Source organism: Aquarana catesbeiana, linkage group LG02 (assembly GCF_042186555.1).
Source record: "Aquarana catesbeiana isolate 2022-GZ linkage group LG02, ASM4218655v1, whole genome shotgun sequence".
Lineage (NCBI taxonomy): Eukaryota > Metazoa > Chordata > Amphibia > Anura > Ranidae > Aquarana > Aquarana catesbeiana.
The window spans coordinates 7,692,779-7,711,323 of NC_133325.1; the positions used below are offsets into that span (position 1 = coordinate 7,692,779).

The 18,545-nt window shown below is 42.2% G+C and overlaps 1 pseudogene; it reads left to right on the forward strand.

Annotated features, from left to right (window-relative positions):
- Window positions 1–18,545, forward strand: part of LOC141126578 (uncharacterized) — a 1,610,887-nt pseudogene that overhangs the window by 914,229 nt on the left and 678,113 nt on the right.

Consider the following 18,545-nt stretch of genomic DNA (forward strand, 5'->3'; position numbering starts at 1 on the left):
GGTACACGTTCACATCTATGCCTTTTTTCAGCCGGTGCATTTTTGGAAAGGATCTGGGACTTATTTTCCCACAGCAGATTGCGTTTTGCGTATAATAGACTTTAATGGACCTGCATCAAAAACAAAGGGCCTGTTAAACTTCCGGCTCTTGATCCCCGAAGTGTTCGAACACCTTAATGCTCAGATTTCTACCGAAGAAATTAGAAGAGTTCTTAAATCCCTGGCTCTGAACAAATCGCCAGGACCAGAAGGTTTATCAGTGGAGTACTACCAGAACTTCTCAGATACCCTGGTTCCACATTTATTTAAAGTATTTAATACAGTGGCATCCTTTGGTGCATTACCAGCATAAATGTTTAGAGCTCTAGTAGTCACATTGCCCAAACCAGGGAAGGATCCCATTATACCACAGAGCTGTAGACCAATATCTCTCCTTAATGCAGACCTCAAGGTTTACGCAAAGGTTATTGCTAACAGAGTGGCTGAAGTAACACCATCCTTAATAGCCCCAGATCAAGTAGGATTTGTAAAAGGTTGTCAAGCACCCGATGGCACCCGCAGAATCCTCAATCTGCTCCGTATAGCTGAGAGCCGCTAACTGCCTACTGCCTCTGTAGCTCTAGACGCTGAAAAGGCTTTTGATGGGGTACATTGGGGGTATTTACAAGATACCCTAACAAACTTTTGGTTTTGCAGGTTTCGTCCTCCTCAGCCATTTTAGCGTAATACACAAACCTCGGCACAAGCTTTTACCTCCTCTGTACTCTCCGGCGCCTTTAACGTCACAAATGGCACAAGGCAGGGTTGCCCCCTTTCTCCCTTGATAATTATATTAGTTATGGAACCCTTTGTGGATGCCATCAGGAGCTCCCCGACTATAAAAGGCATTTCAGTAGCCAGCAAATGCCATAAAATAGGATTATTCGCAGACAACGTCATATTGACACTTTCTGATGTGGATTCTTCCTTACTTGAGGTATGCGTGATGATTGAGACCTTCAGCGCCATATCTTACTATAAAATGTACGTATCCAAATGCCAGGTCCTTACAACCAACCTTAGTCACAAAATACGGACAAAAATGAAATCTTTATTTCCTTGCAATTGGGATAACCGTAAAATCCAATATCTAGGGATTTGTCTAACTGCCAAATCTAGCCACCTCTACGATGCCAATTATAAAAAATGACTACATTATGTTCAGACAGAGATCTTACAACTGGGCAAATGTCAAATCTCTTGGATGGGAAGAATAGCAACTTTTAAAATGGTTATTTTACCAAAAATTCTTGATATCTTTAGGACTGTACCAATACCCTTACCAGCCCTTTTCTTTAACCACTTCAATACAGGGCATTTTCAGCCCCTTCCTGCCCAAGCCATTTTTCAGCTTTCAGTGCTGTCACAATTTGAATGACAATTGTGCGGTCATACAACACTGCACCCAGATGAAATTGTTATCAGATGCTTTTGACACATTTTTGGGACCATTCACATTTAAACAGCGATCCATGCTATAAAAATGCATTGATTACTGTATAAATGCGACTGGCAGGGTAAGGGGTTAACACTAGGTGGTGATCAAGGGGTTAAATAGGTTTCAATGTATCAATACCTGCTGCCTCCGGAGGTTCAATTTAGTTCAGCATTAGCAAAATTCAGTCTGCACCTGGGTTAGGGTGGAACCAACAGCTCATCTCTAATATCAATGTACCCATCTACAGGACATATCAATGTACAAACTGAGGGAAGGCTCACCAGGTACACCAACCCCTCAGAAGCCCAGACCTGGACTATATCTAGAAGAACTAAAATAATGAGCACGGAGGAGCTCAGCTATGAGGAAACTTTTATTGAAAGGTGATTTTTTTTTTTTGGTTGTTTTGGATAGAGTAGGGAAGGATTAGACCCTTTCTCAGATTTCTATTGCTGTCTGTGTCCCCACTGGGGAGATTCATTCTCTCTATTATTTCCCATCTTCAAGATGGGAATTCTGTTCACTCGGAAAAATCTTTGGTCACATCTCAGACTTTCTCCTGCATTCCTATTGAAGACTTGCTCAGCTGACGTCCCTTCTGGCTCCTGATCCTGCTTGCTGTACAACTACGTTGATCTCTGGCTCTCTGACATTGGCATTGGCTGACTACCTAATCTGGTTACTGAACTCTGGCTATGTATTGACTACACTTACTCTGTTTACCTTTTTATTATTATTAAACAAGTGTGATTAACTGTACTTCTGTCTCGGTCTGATTCATGGTTTCTGACAGTATGCGAAGGCCATGAATTCAGAAGATGCAGTCAGTCCACTTGTTGGTAATATTTTTTCCAGATTGGATGACCAGGATCACCGCATGGATCAGTTTACCATGGCATTACAAACGCTCCTGAGTCGAACGGCTCACCTGGAATCTTCCACTTTGGCTGCTCAGGTACAACCTGTGTTGCAGGCGATCCCTGCTGCTGCTCCAGTTTCTGTGCAGGCACCCGCCTCGAGTATTACCTCTATAAGAGGCATGTATGGTTCCGCTCCGCTTACCCAGCGATTTGGGGGCGATCCAGTTAAATGCAGAGGGTTTCCCAACCAGGTTGAAATATACTTTGAGATGCTGCCCCAGGCATTTCCCACAGACAGAAGCAAAGTAGTTTTTATGACATCTTTGCTTTCTGAGAGGGCCTTGGCCTGGGCAAACCCTCTATGGGAAATGCAAAAACCCGTGGTCCTGAGGTACCCAGAATTTGTGGCTTTCTTCAAGAGGGTATTTGACGTTCCTGCACGCTCCGATTCTGCTGCCAAGAGCCTCATGTCCATCAGAGTACGAGAACTGTTGCCGTTTACGCCATTGAATTCCATACTCTGGCAGCAGAGGTTGCTTGGAACAATGAGGCCCTCGTGGCTGCCTTCTCTCATGGTCTCTCGTATAACATCAAGGATGAGATAGCAGCTCGAGATATACCCACTGAGCTGGAGAGCTTGATCACATTTGCCATCCTCATTGACTCCAGACTCAGAGAAAGACTCTCTTTTAATAAACACTGGCACAAGCCTCCTGTACATTTGTCTCCGAGCTTTGCAGTCCCACCCATGCCTCCCTCACCTTCCATGCCTCCTGGTACTGAGTCGGTCTGTGAAGATGAACCCATGCACTTGTGTTTCACGCGTCTCTCTGTGGATGAGAGAGCCCTTAGGAGGAGGGAGAGATTGTGCCTTTACTGTGGCCAGGCAGGTCACTTTTTGAAGTCTTGTCCTACCCTTCCATGTAACGCCCATACCTTGTGGTCCTGTCACGGACAGACCTTAGGTGGTGTTGTTTTGTCCCCAGTTATCCAGAAGTATAAGCCCCTGGTTTTGGTTTCCCTTTCTTGGGCTGAGTCATCCGTCGAGATACAGGCTGTAATTGGGCTGCAGCCCTGTTCATTGATGCTGCCTTTGTATCGAAGCACTCAAATACGCTGCAGCTGCGTGACACTCCACTTGCCATTGAGGCTCTTGACGGGAGACCTCTACAGCCTGCCCATGTGACTCATGAGACGGTTCCATTGTCTATGGCCGTAGGGGGCCCTTCACATGAGATAATCCAATTCCAAGTTATTTCCTCACCTAAGTTTCCGCTGGTTATTGGTTATCCTTGGTTACAGAGGCACAACCCTTCTTTTGATTGGCTCTGTGCTGAGGTTCTGTCCTAGTCACCACAGTGCAGTGAGAGATTCTTCCAGAAGGTGTCCTGTGCACCTCTTTGCTCTCCTCCCTGCCGGAGGAGTACCGTGATTTTAGCGATGTCTTTGACAAAGGTCAAGTCGGTACTTTGTCTCCACACCGGTCATATGATTGCGCAATTGACCTTCAACCTGGTGCCATACCCCCTCGTGGCCGGGTTTACCCTTTGTCGGTCTTGGAGGATAAGGCCATGGAGGAGTGTGTTGCAGACGCACTTTCTCGAGGTTTCATCCGCAAATCCTCGTCTCCTGCTGGTGCTGGTTTCTTTTTTGTGAAGAAGAGTGGTGAACTGAGACCTTGTATCGATTATAGGGGTCTCAATCATTTCACGATTAAGAATGCGTATCCCATTCCATTGATTACGGAGTTATTTGACCACCTCAAGGGAGCAACGGTTTTCACAAAGCTTGAGGGGCATACAATCTCATCTGGATTAAGGAGGACAAAGAGTGGAAAACTGCGTTTAATACCAGATCAGGTCATTATGAGTATCCCGTAATGGCTTTTGGCCTTTGTATTTCCCCCGCAGTTTTCTAGGAGTTCATTAACAATGTCCTCTGAGATTTGTTGCAGTTATGTGTGGTGATTTATCTTGACGATATACTCATATTTTCCAAGTCCCTGGAGAGCCATCACACAGATGTCTGTCGTGTCCTTCAGAGACTAAGAGAGAACAATCTCTATTGTAAATTGGAAAAGTACAAATTCCATTGTGAACAGGTTAGGGTTAATTCATTTTCACTGCTGGTTTTTCGACGGACCTAGTGAAACTTTCAGCGGTCCTACAGTGTCCCCGACCTGAGGGATTACTTCCTCTGCAGCGTTTCCTTGGCTTTGCCAACTATTATCGGACGTTTATGCATAAATTCTCGTCTCTGGTCAAGCCTCTGACTGATATGACCAGGAAAGACGGCAACCCATAGAGTTGGTCTCCGGAGTCTATTAAGGGCCTTTTAGAGTCTCAAGGCTGCCCTTGTTTCTGCTCCTGTGTTGGCACACCCTGATCCTACATTGCCTTTTATCCTAGAAGTTGATGCTTCCGAGACTGGAGTTGGCGCCCTTCTGTCTCAATGTCCAACCTCTGAGTGTGCTATGCATCTGTGTGGCTACTTTTTCAAGAAATTGTCACCGGCAGAGTGCAAAAACAAGATTGGTGACAGAGAGCTGTTAGTGATCATTTTAGTCCTGAAAGAATGGAGACATCTCCTTGAAGGTACCACTGTGCCGGTTCTCATTCTTACTGACCATAAGAATCTCACATTCTTGTCTGAGGCTAAACGCCTCTCTCCCAGAAGGGCGCAATGGGCACTTTTCTTGTCAAGTTTCAATTACATTGTCTCATTCTTACCCGGTACTAAGAATGTAAGGGCTGATGCCTTGTCATGACAATTTTCCTCCACTTCCAAGATGGAGTCGGTTCCTGTGATTCCTCCTGATTGTATTCTGGCTACGGTTCGCACTAGTCTTACTTCTCCTTTGGGTGACAAAATTCTTGCTGCTCAGGTTGATGCTCCTCCTGAGAAACCTTGTGACCGCTGCTTTGTTCCCGAGAGTCTCCGTACTGCCGCGCTCCAGACTTACCATTCTCCCAAGGCTGCTGGCCACCCTGGGAAGAATCAACTCTTTTGGGCCATTTCTCAACAATTCTGGTGGCCTAGTCTATGTGCTGATGTAACTGCCTTCGTAGCTGCCTGTTCCGTGTGTGCTCAGAGTAATCCCCCGTACGCACGGTCGGACATTGATCGGACATTCCAACAACAAAATCCTAGGATTTTTCCCGACGGATGTTGGCTCAAACTTGTCTTGCATACACACGGTCACACAAAGTTGTGGAAAATCCGATCATTCTGAATGCGGTGACGTAAAACACATATGTCGGGATTATAAAGAGGCAGTAGCCAATAGCTTTCATCTCTTTATTTATTGTGAGCATGCGTGGCACTTTGTGCGTCGGATTTGTGTACACACGATCGGAAATTCCGATAACGGATTTTGTTGTCGGAAAATTTTATAGCCTGCTCTCCAACTTTGTGTGTCGGAAAATCCGATGGAAAATGTCCGATGGAGCCCACACATGGTCGGAATTTCCGACAACACGCTCCGATCGCACATTTTCCGTCGGAAAATCCGACCATGTGTACGGGGCATAAGACTCCACGACACCTTTCAGTGGGCCTTCTACAACCCATACCCAATGGAGAGAGGCCCTGGACCCACCTGTCTATGGATTTCATTGTGTTACCTAACTCCCAGGGCAACACAGTTATCCTTATGGTGGTTGACCGGTTCTCGAAAATGTTGCATTGTATTCCACTCAAGAAGTTGCCTACTTCTAAGGAACTGGCTTCTATTTTAGCTCAGGAGATCTTCCGCTTACATGGGCTACCCAAGGTGATTGTCTTAGACAGGGGTAGTCAGTTTGTGTCCCGGTTCTGGTGAGCCTTTTCTGCCCAGTCAGGTATTCAGCTTGCTTTCTCCTCTGCGTATCACCCGTAGTCTAATGGGGCCACAGACCGAGCCAATCATCAACTGGTCAGACCTCTTATCGTGGGCGGAGTTTACTCACAATAGTGCCTTGAATTCAGCTTCCCGTTTGTCCCCGTTTATTGCGAACTATGGTTTCCAACCTGTTGTCTGCCTTGTTTGTTCCGCAGAGTATTCCTGCATTAGAGGAGCATCTCCGTGGCCTTCGTTCCACTTGGGCACAAGTCCAGGAGGCTTTGCAACATGCTAACGATAGGTACAGACTCCATGCTGTCCGCAGACATCTGCCTGCGCCTTCCTACCAGGTTGGGGACAGAGTCTGGCTGTCATCTCACAACCTCCAACTTCGTGTTTCTTCTTTGAAGTTCACACCTTGGTTTATTGGGCCTTTCTGTATCCTTCGCAGGATTAACCCAGTGGCTTACGCGTAGGACCTTCCTCCTAGTATGCGCATCTCTAATGTGTTTCATGTCTCCTTATTGAAACCTTTGGTCTGCAACCTCTTTACCACCTCGGTGCCACGTCCTCACCCTATACAGAAGAACCATGAGGAGTATGAAGTACAATTTATTGTTGACTCTTATAGGTTCCGTAGGAGCATACAGTACCTGGTGCATTGGAAGGGGTACGGTCCGGAGGAACGCTCTTGGGTCTCATTCTTGGATGTACACGCCCCTGTCCTCCTGCGTGATTTCCATAGACGTTTTCCCCTCAAGCCCGGTGGTCCTCTAAGGGGGAGGGGTCATTGAGTAGGGGGTACTGTCAGGGTTGGGCTCAGCCCTTCCTTCTCTGAGCTGGCCGCTCAGCTGTCGGCTAATTGCCAGCTCCTTTCTCTCCACAGTGACTCAGCTGTTGTTGATTCTGCTCTTTAGTCCTGGCTAATTAAAGCCATTCAGCTCACGTCACCTCTGCCTTCATCTTTGGTCACATCTCAGAGAGTTTCTACTGCAATCCTGTATGTATTAATATTATAAAGAGTGATCAAGTGTTGCACAAAAAAACTTGGTGACCCTCCACTGCGCTTATGTGTAAATAATGACTGCAGCTGCCAACTTAAAAAAAAGAAATCAATGTCCCAGTGTTCCAAAGTATATAAATGGAATAGTGGTGCTGTATATAAACTCACATGAATCTTAAAAATAATGATGGTGATTAAATGTTTCTGGGATATTGAGTTGTTTCTATCCTGCATAAACAGAGATGCCAGTTTGCTGTCTCATAGTTATACATAGAGATCTTGTGATCTGACTCTTGTACGGCTGTCTTCATACCCCAGCTTGCCTCATCTGACCCGAATGGCAACTATGTATGCTGGTTACTTGCATTACACCTCTTTATCAACTTCAGATCATGCAAAGACAAGGTTTCATCACTTTTTACTTGAGAAACTTGAGCATTACAAATGACAGTAACACAGTTATTCCCAACCTAAGCCCTAACTCAGCCTTTGTAGCTGCCCCAGCATACCTGCACAGGAAAAATCTATAATGGCAGATTTGCAGAGCTGGTATCCTTGGGCGAACTGCAGATCTCAGTGGTTCCATACATTGTAGAAGGCTCTCTATCCTCAGGTGCTCTGGACTAGCTGTAAAATGAACAGACAAACTCCGGCAACTGCAACATGTCTTAGGCCAAGAAAGACCTGGGTAGCATGTGAACTCTAACTCTCCCAGCTGGGGCAGCATCAAACTTAACCTGCTTACACCTCTATCCAAAATTCTTCTTTTCAAGATCCCAGCCTCCTTTTCAAATTCTATGAGCCATTTCTGTGAGTTTTTATGTATTGCTCCAAAGGGATGCCTTCTTTTAGGAGTCTGGGATGAGAACCTTTGTTGCCAATATTCCGAAGTCCTGGGATGAGTGTGGTATGAGGAGCCGGCAGTGGGGACTGTGTCTCTCCTTTTGTTACCACTATTCCAAAGTGCAAAAAGTTTAATGCTGGCTTGCTACAAATGAAGAGCCTGGGATGAGAACTCTGTGCACACTGTAGACTTCCTATACTGTCTTGTGACAACTTCCTTTCCTTTTGTTACCACTATTTATAGGTCCAAGAAATTTACCCCAGTTTGATACTTTTATATTTAATCTTCAAATTCGGATCATCTAATGACTTCACAAAATCATTAAATTCACTGGCATGTCTGATCCAAAAGGGGAAACAAATGTTGTCTATGTACCTGTGCCAAAAAAGTAGTTGGATGGTAATATACATAGACATACATGTATCCCCATCATTTGGCATTTACACCTTCATTGAGTTCTTCTTTTTTTCATTGAATTCAACAAGGAATTCATCTAGTAAGTCATACTGGAGCACTCGTCTCATCCAGTGCAAGAAGTCTATCTGATAAAAACAAACAGTAGCTTCACCAAATACCCACAATGCCAATTCACAGGTCTGAAAAACCATGAAATGCAGCACAATTCTTCATAGGACCAAAAAATGAGATCCTCCTGCAGAAAATTGTAATAAGCGATCCATTATACCAGACAACAGGCATAGTAGAAGTAATATAATGCCCTCTAAAAATTTTTAAAAATGAATGGTATATTTCTTAAAATATTAATGAATATGTAATTTAATACTTAATAATGAAAATTACCAGAGGAAACGGCTTCAGTGTAGCCATATTTATAGATGTCTGGCTTTTAGTTTTACCTATTGTTTTCTATCTCCTTTTAGGTGGCGTGATTAACAGTTTTTGGTCAAGGTGGTCTTCATGAGCACAGCTGAGTCACCCTGGTGATGAGCCATATGAGTGTTCTGACTGAAAGGCTTTACTAGAGATTACTGGAGGATTCACACAGGAGACAAGCCAGATCAGTATTCGAAATGTCATAAATGTTTTGGATCCTCTTCAACATTCATCCAGCTTTTCAGTGTTCTTGAAGTGACAAAGCCTCTAGAAAAAAGTCAGATAATATCAGATACAAGATGGTTGGCACTGGAGAGAGGCCATTTTTATGTTCTTATTGCAAAAAAACTTTTGCAGGAGAGCGAAATCTTATCAAACACCAGCAAGTTCACAAAGGAGAAAAGTCATTTCAATGCTCTGAATGCAGCAAAGTTTTTCCATGGAAAGTAAAACTTATCAAACACCAGATGGCTCACACTGCAGAGAAGCCATATCAATGTTCTGAGTGTGACAAAGCTTTTAGAGTGGAGAAGCATCTTACCATACACCAGATGATTCACACTGGAGAGAAGCCATTTCAATGTTCTGAATGTGACAAAGCATTTTCATCAAAGTCGTATCTTCTCATACACCAGAGGATTCACACTGGAGAGAAGCCATTTCAATGCTCTGAATGTGACAAAGCTTTTTCATCAAAGTCATATCTTATCAGCCACCAGGTGACTCACACTGGAGAGAAGCAATATCAGTGTTCTGAGTGTAGCAAAGCTTTTCTAGTCAAGTCACATCTCATTAGCCACCAGAGGATTCACACTGGAGAGAAGCCATATCAGTGTTCTAAATGTGACAAAGCTTTTACAGTAAAGCCAAGCCTTATCACGCACCAGAGGAGTCACACTGGAGAGAAGCCATATCGGTGTTCTAAATGTGACAAAGGTTTTACATCAAAGTCATATCTTATTATCCACCAGAAGAATCACACTGGAGAGAGGCCATATCAGTGTTCTGAATGTGACAAAGCTTTTACAGTGAAGGACAATCTTATCATACACAAGATGATTCATACTGGAGAGAAGCCATATGAATGTTCTGAATGTGACAAAGCTTTTAAAACCAAAAGAGAGCTCGTTTTGCATCAGAGGGTTCACACTGGAGAGAAGCCGTATCAGTGTTCTGAATGTGACAAAACTTTTGCATCAAAGTCACAACTTATCAGCCACCAGATGATTCACACTGAAGAGAAGCCATATCAGTGTTCTGAGTGTGACAAAGCTTTTAGACGGGAGAAGCAACTTACCAAACACCAGATGATTCACACTGGAGAGAAGCCATTTCAATGTTCTGAATGTGACAAAGCATTTGCATCAAAGTCGAATTTTATCAGCCACCAGATGACTCACACTGGAGAAAAGCCATATCAGTGTTCTGAATGTGACAAAGCTTTTACATGCAAGTCAAATCTTATCACACACCAGAAGATTCACCAGAATAACTGAAATGTGTTTCTCATCTTTCACTTGTTTATTGAGCTTTACCTGAACATACAGAAACAAACAGAAGGCACATCTAAATGCAGAAACACCAATACTTTATTAGCCAAATGATTAAAAACACTTACTAGCTTGAAAGGATCAAAGGGCTCATCAATATTTATGAAGAGTCCAGTGGTAATAGTCCCAGAGATGGTCCAATTTGTAGCAGGATCCCAAATGTCTGAACCGTCCAGCAGAAGGAGACTGCAGGGAGAGGAACCAGAAAGGGACAGCCACACTGTGGAGAACCAGCATGGAACGATGGACCTGAGTGTGGCATCAGCAGAAGTGTACCCAGAACCAGCGCTCTCTAACTGACATGGTTTTCTAAATGTTCCCTTCATTTAAAGATCTAATAAAAATTCATATGGAGCTCATACATTGACCAAACTGCTTCACTTCCAGAGACTGGGTAGTGGCCAAACAGCATTCTGCCAAGCCTCGGCAACCTTGTTCAGAGAAACCCTTCCAGGTTCTGCATATATTGCTACATCAGCCAAAATTGGGGGCTCAAAGGTAGCCCACCTGGTCCATGCCTCCCATTACATGTTCCACCTCCCCTTTCATGATGCAACTTCCCTCACTGATGATAACACTCCAGGCACATTTGTGGCTGGTATCCTAACCAATAAGGAGTCACTGTTCTGTGAGAAAGCCACTCCTTACACTGGTGTAGGCCTTCCATGGTTGCTGTTTGCTGTTGTTTTTTTGTGATGCATTTGACAGAGCCACTTAGGCCCACCCAACTACTTGTGTTCCATTTTGTTCATCCACATGTCTAGGAATGTCATCGGGTCATCAGTGGTTGTCCTTATTGTCTATTTTTCTCTGTCAAGCTATTTCTCCTCTCCATAGACTAATCACACAATACAACTGCAACATGTCTGGACTTAAAACACAAAATGCAAAGCGTGTGGCCATTTTCCTATGACTTATTGTGGGGGACTGGAATTCCTCTTATTGTGCTTATTTTTAATGACTCTTGAGTGGAAAGATCTCTTTTCCTGAAAAGTTTTTGAGAAGAGTACATCTTGTCCCCGGAAATAGCATGACTTTCCAGTATATCCCACTGATATTATGTATATAAGGCAAGCTGTTCATCAAAACTGGCAGTTGGAGGGGTTGGGAGATTGCATATAACACTGCTGGAGATGAATACAACTGTCACTTTTTATACATATGTTTTAAGTCATTTTTTCCAAAAGAAAAAAAAACTGTTGCTGTAATTGCTTTAGCTCTCGCTCACCCCAATGGTGCAGAGTTGCACGCATTCTGCAAGGTCTCAAAGAAAACAATGGTTCTCTATGTGCCCTCTTCACACCACAATGTGCAGATTTTTTCAGTGTGGGAATCTGCAACATGTACGCAGTTTTTCTGTGTGGAAGAAAAACTGACGCAACATCAACATTGTGGTGTGAACAGAGCACATAAAAGACACTTGTGAAATCTGATGTCAATATGCATAAAAACTCACTGAAACACGCATGAAAACTGATGTCAACTCGTATCTGTGCAAGTGAAATCTGCTTAGATTTTCCATCAGTTTTTATGCATGTATGGTGTGAACAAGTCCTAAAAGTGTTAGAGGAACTCCTTGTATCTTAAAGTCCATCTAAGACTACACTGTCCACAGGGTGACAACACTGCTGTGTGATTTCACTGCGGAGCAAACAGGGTTGTCACAGTATTACAGGAAGTACCAAATCTACTGACAGGTGTGACAGGTAATGGGGGGAGTCAGAGTTACAAATTTTAATTTGTTTTCTTTTAAATTTCATTAAAGTGGTTGTATAGTCTTTTTTTTGAACTTTTACCTACAGGTAAGCCTATAATAAGGCTTACCTGTAGGTAAAATTAATATCTCCTAAACCTGTACGGTTTAGGAGATATTTACTTTTCATGCAGACAAATATATAGCCCGCCCACCTACCGGCTGCAGCATTAGAATGTGCCACAAAACCCATTAAGAGCCTGGCTGGGAAGGAAAGCGTGCAATTTTTCATAAAACCAAAACAAACAAACACTATAATGTATCAAATGTGTTAAAATTGCAACATACTTAATCACTTCAGCTCCGGAAGATTTATCCCCCTTCATGAGCAGACCATTTTTTGTGATACAGCACTGCATTACTTTAATTGACAATTGCATGGTCATGTGACCCTGTACCCAAATAAAATGGATGTCCTTTTTTTCCCCACAAATAGAGATTTCTTTTGGTGGTATTTGATCACCTCTGCGGTTTTTATTTTTTGTACTATCATTATTAGGAGATAAAAGCACAGCAAATTTTATAAAATCCCTGATAAATATAAAAGCTTAACCTGTATTGAGTTAATTATTAACAAATATTTGTAAATTTAAAATTGTGCCTTTTTTGCGAAATAGTTAAAATAAAACATACGCAAAAAATGTAAATATCCAATTTTCTCTTTAAATCTGGAGTTTTTTTTTTCTCTTACAGCTTTCAGAATTGGTACAAGATTCCCCAAATCTTATATTTTCTGAAATCACATGAACTGTAGAATAAAAAAAAAAGTGCTTCTGATTTTTAAGGCCCTGCAATATTTGCGCAAATGTCTATCAAACAATATTTTTGCTAAAAATACACTAAAATCATTATTAGCACATAAAACAGCACATTTTACAAAATTCCTGCTAAATTCTTACTAAATATAAAAGCTTAACCTGTGTTGAGTTAATAAATAACAAATATTTGTAAATTTTAAAGTGTGCCCTTTTGCAAAATGGTGAAAAATAAACATATGCAAAAAGGTAAATATCCAAATTTCTCAAAAAATCTGGAGGTTTTCCTTTTTCTCTTACAGCTTTCAGAATTTGTAAAAGACCCCCCAAACCATATATTTTCGGAAAGCACATGACCTGGAGAATAAAAAAAAGTTGCTATTGATTTTTAAGGCCCAGCGATATTTGCACAAATGTTTATAAAATCAATAGTTTCGCTATAAATATAATAAAATCATTATTTGCAGATATAAACACAGCATATTTTGCAAAATACCTGCTAAATTCTTACGAAATATAAAAGCTTAACCTGTGCTGAGTTAATAAATAACAAATATTTGTAAATTTTAAATTGCGCCTGTGAAGAACCCTTGTCCTCAACAGGAATATGTCCACCATAAATGCTTCCTTTGTCCAGAACCAGCACTATCCAAGACCCTTTAGCCCACCCAGTCACCGACCGTAACTCAGTGTAGGGTGAAAACCACCAAACCCTTCTTTAATCAAGCACATGTTACAACAGATATATAACTCAAAGACACTCCTCCCACCCTTGGATTCAGGGCGGGGTAAACTGTCCAATAACAATGGACACACAGATCAGGTGTATTCAAACTTCTCATCAGTACACAGTCTTATCAGCAGGGAGATCTGTTGGAGGAATCCCCCCTCCCTCCACAGAGATACACATCCCATAATATACTTTTCTTCCAAGGCAGTAAGACACAATAAAACAATTGAATACAACCACACCCCAAACGATCCCAGCAAAGAGTCCAATAGCATGAGACAACACACAATATATACATATATACAACATTCCAGTGTGGCTGTACAGCGAGCCCGACTAGCACAGATCATAGTGAGGTTTTCGGTCACCCTGCGCCCCTAATGAACACAGGGTGATTTACACATAGAAGGGGCCAGGGGAGCTGGACACGGAGTTTCCAGAGCTCTCCAAGGTAAGCTGAGTTCCACAAACCCCCCACCCAAAGTAACTCCCGTCACAGCGCCTTTTTGCGAAATGGTGGAAATCGAACATTATCAAAACATCTGGAGGTTTTAATTTTTCACTTACAGCTTTCACAGTTTGTAAAAGACCCCCCAAAAGATATATTTCCTGAAAGCAGATGACCAGTAAAATCAAAAGAAGGTTCTAACAATATTTGTGCCAAAGTTTTTAAAATCGCTTTTTTCACAAAAAGACACTAAAATCCCTATTTGCACACATAAACACGGCATAACCTACAAAATTCTTAATAAATTCCTACTAAGGCCTCGTTTATATGGGGCATACGCCCCATGGGGAGCCCTGTTTTATTGCATGGGATGCACAGGTATTCTTATTTGTGTCAATGGGAACGCAGCGGCTGCAGGTACAGATCTGACATCTGTGCGGATGTAGGTGTATGGCCCCAAACACAGACCGTGTGAGTTCAGGGACATACACCCACATGGATGTCAGGTTGGGAGCACTGGCTGTGTCCATGCAGCTGCTGCGCTCCAGTTGATTTGGATGGGACTGCCTGCACAGGAATGCATGGGGCACCTGTGCATTTCCATTCAGCCGCTGTGTTCCAAATGACATAAATGGGACTTCCTGCATGGGGATGCATGGAACACCTGTGCAGGTAAACATGGCCTCACTGTAGTATGGCCCACGTGAACGAGTCCTTAGGCCTTATTTACACTTGCAGTTGGGAGGCAGCAAAAATGTGCGGTTGAGCTGTGTTTCTGCTGCCCACCAACCAACTCCCATAAGCTGCAATAGGCAGCAGAGGGAGGTGTTTAGATGTTGTGACCACAGGGGGGATTTTTGTCTGGAACTTCCAGACATAAGTTGCTTATGGGGTGTTTTTTTGACCCTGTCTATACAGGTTGTTCCAAAGGAATAGAGGGCATTCCAAAAGCTTGGTCTATAACGCTAGGGCATTTACAATACTTTCTAGGAGTTCAGAATAGTATATATTCAACCCTGACCATCTATGTCCAGGGCTGTGGCAAATAGTCTTCTCTCAAAAGGAGTCCACATGGTTTCAGCCTTGATTGTATAAATCTACCCTCTATTGCAGCTCTATGGTTTTCTCTCATTCTCTGGAGTTTCATTTGTTTCTCATATTTTGATTGGTTACTTCATCCCATTATGTCTCTTGATACCATTATGCTTTGTATTCAACTTTATTTTACTGCTGGCTTCTTTTATAAGCCTCATTGTCTATTCATTGTTTCTCATGTAAAACTTTAATAAAAGTATTGAAAGTAAATGTTGCAGTCACGATGCTTCGTTTGGCGCCCACAGCGCAGTTGACCCGACTTGTGGTGATGCCGCCATTTGAACGCTACTCAATCAAGTCTGAGGAAACGCTGCAAAAGGCCCTGCAACTGCGTGCAGTGCACATGGTTGCAGCACATTGGTTGGCAAAAATGGAGTTAAAACAGGGTGAAGAGGCATCCAATCACTTCCTCACTGCCTGTCAGTAGCTTCTGAAGTGCGATCCGAACACAGATCGAGCTTCAGAGGCAAGGGTGTTTTAGATGCATGTTTAAATCTACCCTTATTAGGTTTTCTATTTTTACAATTTTTTACAATTTCTTCTACATTTTTTTGTGGGGGGCGTTTGGAGAGACATTAAAGACCCCTAATGCCTGTCAATAGCTTCTGAAGTGTGTGTGTGTAATATAAATATAAATATAAATAAATATATATATATATATATATATATATATATATATATATATATATATATATATATATATATGGAAAAATTCCCTTGTGGGGTTTTTTAGCAGCCAAAAAATTCCAAAGATTGTTAATTTAAAATTCTTTATTTATCAAAAAGCAATTTAGCAATTACACAAGAGTTTTAAAAAACTGAGCTCTGGCATTTACATGAAAATGGCAAAACCATTGATCATAATAGAACTACATGTTATATGAGATCCTAATAGAATTTGCGTTTTACTGAAAAAGTGGTCTTCCACATAAACTCCTACTCGTTTCGACCCTTCTATTTGTGGTCTTCTTTAAGGGGGATATTTTATTCTTTGCAGGGAAAAATAATTATTTTTAATTTTTATAATCATTTTATATTTTGCCATTGTATCCAGCCACACACAACAAAGTATATTTACCAAATCATGATAATGAAAAAGAGAAAGACATGTCCTGTTGCCAGAATTTTCTTTAAAAGCTAGTTTCAGCAATCCCAAGACCATTCATGTGTCGTCTCCGCTCTCCCTGGTACAGACCCCACCCTCAGAGAACTTACAAGAGACCACTCGTGTGGACCCCCAAAGAGGATGAGGAGGGGAGCAAGCAGGCACCTGTAGTATATCATAATCTTATTATTTTTGCCGTTCAAAAAGAGGGAGTATATTTTAACTGTTTAAGAAAGTTGCCACAATGGTCAGCCACTAATCAGATATTTGAATCATTAATTATTGTATTTATATATATTAGAGCGGTGCAAAAAACTACTAGTTACTTGTTACAGTGAAAAAACTCCAACAATAACTTGGGTAGTGTAGAAGTTCGTTGTGACCCAGTTAAGATTATAAAACTATAATGCAGATGGCGGAACGTAAATAGCTTCCAAACATCCGTGTCTGTATTACATAGTTACATAGTAGGTGAAGTTGAAAAAAGACACAAGTCCATCAAGTCCAACCTATGTGTGTGATTATGTGTCAGTATTACATTATATATCCCTGTATGTTACGGTCATTCAGGTGATTATCTAATAGTTTCTTGAAGCTATCAATGTTCCCCGCTGAGACCACCACCTGTGGAAGGGAATTCCACATCCTTGCCGCTCTTACAGTAAAGAACCCTCTACGTAGTTTAAGGTTAAACCTCTTTTTTTCTAATTGTAATGAGTGGCCACGAGTCTTGTTAAACTCTCTTCTGCGAAAAAGTTTTATTTCTATTGTGGGGTCACCAGTACGATATTCGTATATTGTGGGGTCACCAGTCCGGTATTTATATATTGTGGGGTCACCAGTCCGGTATTTATACATTGAAATCATATCCCCTCTCAAGCGTCTCTTCTCCAGAGAGAATAAGTTCAGTGCTCACAACCTTTCCTCATAACTAAGATCCTCCAGACCCTTTATTAGCTTTGTTGCCCTTCTTTGTACTCGCTCCATTTCCAGTACATCCTTCCTGAGGACTGGTGCCCAGAACTGGACAGCATACTCCAGGTGCGGCCGGACCAGAGTCTTGTAGAGCGGGAGAATTATTGTTTTATCTCTGGAGTTAATCCCCTTTTTAATGCCAATATTCTGTTTGCTTTGTTAGTAGTAGCTTGGCATTGCATGCCATTGCTGAGCCTATCATCTACTAGGACCCCCAGGTCCTTTTCCATCCTAGATTCCCCCAGAGGTTCTCCCCCCAGTCTATAGATTGCATTCAGATTTTTGCCACCCAAATGCATTATTTTACATTTTTCTACCTCATTTGCCATGTAGTTGTCCACCCCATTAATTTGTTCAGATCTTTTTGCAAGGTTTCCACATCCTGCGGAGAAGTTATTGCCCTGCTTAGCTTAGTATTGTCTGCAAATACAGACATTGAACTGTTTATCCCATCCTCCAGGTCGTTTATGAACAAATTAAATAGGATTGGTCCCAGCACAGAACCCTGGAGGACCCCACTACCCACCCCTGACCATTCCGAGTACTCCCCATTTATCACCACCCTCTGAACACGCCCTTGTAGCCAGTTTTCAATCCATGTACTCACCCTATGGTCCATGCCAACGCACCATATTTTGTACAGTAAACGTTTATGGGGAACTGTGTCAAATGCTTTTGCAAAATCCAGATACACCACGTCTACGGGCCTTCCTTTATCTAGATGGCAACTCACCTCCTCATAGAAGGTTAATAGATTGGTTTGGCAAGAATGATTCTTCATGAATCCATGCTGATTACTGCTAATGATATCGTTCTTATTACTAAAATCTTGTATATAGTCCCTTATCATCCCCTCCAAGAGTTTACATACTATTGATGTTAGGCTAACTGGTCTGTAATTCGGGATGTATTTTGGGCCCTTTTTAAATATTGGTGCTGCATTGGCTTTTTTCCAATCAGCTGGTACCATTCCAGTCAGTAGACTGTCCTTAAAAATTAGGAACAATGGTCTGGCAATCACTTGAACGAGTTCCCTAAGTACCCTATGATGCAAGCCATCTGGTCCCGGTGATTTATTAATGTTAAGTTTCTCAAGTCTAATTCTAATTCTGTCCTCTGTTAACCATGGAGGTGCTTCCTGTGTTGTGTCCTGAGGATAAACACTGCAGTTTTGGTTACTGAAGCCCCCCGATTCCCTCGTGAAGACTGAGGAGAAGAATACATTCAATACCTTCGCCATCTCCCCATCCTTTGTACCCAGATGTCCTTCCTCATTCTTTATGAGGCCAATATGTT